Consider the following 1,368-nt stretch of genomic DNA (forward strand, 5'->3'; position numbering starts at 1 on the left):
TTGTTTTAACGGTGAAAATGGTAAATGTATGTTATGTGCACATAGAAAAAAAGGACAAAAACTTCACTGAACTAAAAAAAAAAAAATCAGTGGAAAAAGAACAAGGATAATTACATTTTCGATGTAAATGCTTTCTGAACAATTTTCTAATGCAGCACAGCTGGCCCCTGGAATTCAACATGTTCTGAACTGCTCTGAATTCTCACACCACTGCCAAATACGCACACACGACTCCCCACCCCTGGACTTCCCCTTCTGCTAGTTCTTATCTCAGTTAATAGTGTAACAGGAAGCAATAGGTATTAAGAAAGCCAACCAGAAACCATTTCCAAGCCTAGAAACTGACAAATAGCTCGGGGGGGGGAAGAAAAAGGAGAAGGAGTTTGGGTTTTTTTTTCTGAGAAAACATTGAAATGGGCTTTCTGGTTTTGCAAACACAAGTGTCAGATTAAGACAGACAAAGAGAAATAAGGGACCAGCAGATGGTGAAATAGTTACATACTGGAATCCCACAGAGTCAACTGTGGTTCAAGTCCCAGTCCTGGTGGCTTGGAACTGAGGCTGGGCACGTGTGCGTGCGTGCCCAAAATCCCAAGAGGAGAATGGAGGAGAAGGGATTGCGGTATGGCCATCGCCCATGGGGGGTGATTTCTCGCTTTCTGTCTTTCTGTCTCTCTCTCTCTGGTGAATGCATGTGCCCTTTAGCAAAAAAAAAAATAATAATAATGGCAAATAATAAAACAAACAAACAAACAAACAAACAAACAAACAAACAAAAAAACTCTAAAAAATAAAAATAAAGGGACCAGCAGTTAGCGTAATGGCTATGTCACTGAACTCCCATGTAGCCGACCGTGGTTCAAGTCCCAGACCCAGTGGCTTAAACTCACGCCGGGCACATGTGCGTGCATGCCCAAGATCCCGAGAGGAGAATGGAGAAGAAGGAATTGCGGTGTGGCCATCCCCCCGGGTGATTTCTCACTTTCTCTCTGTCTGTCTGGAGAGCGCACATGCCCTATAGCAAAAATAAAAATAAAAACAAAAGACAAAGAAGAATAAAATTATTCTGTGCAGTAAGTAAGAGCTTGTCTTCTTTAGGTATAAAAAGAGAAAAAGAAAAGAAATCTCTGCTCAAAGGCATTGGAAGGCCAGCAAGACAGTGGAGTGGCTTGGCCAGTATCCTGGGAAGGATGGAGGCCCAAGGAGGTGAATTGATGCTTGGGGCTGTTTCTCCTTTAGAGACATCTGCAATCTGGGGGAGAACTGTGGTCTGAACCATTTTGGTTTTTTTTTTCTTTTCTTTTTTCTTTTCTTTTCTTCTTCTTCTTTTTTTTTTTTTTTTTGGAGAGGTTTTTGCTATAGGGTACA

This window comes from Tupaia chinensis, unplaced genomic scaffold (genome assembly GCF_000334495.1).
Source record: "Tupaia chinensis unplaced genomic scaffold, TupChi_1.0 Scaffold000384_1, whole genome shotgun sequence".
Taxonomy (NCBI): Eukaryota; Metazoa; Chordata; class Mammalia; order Scandentia; family Tupaiidae; genus Tupaia; species Tupaia belangeri.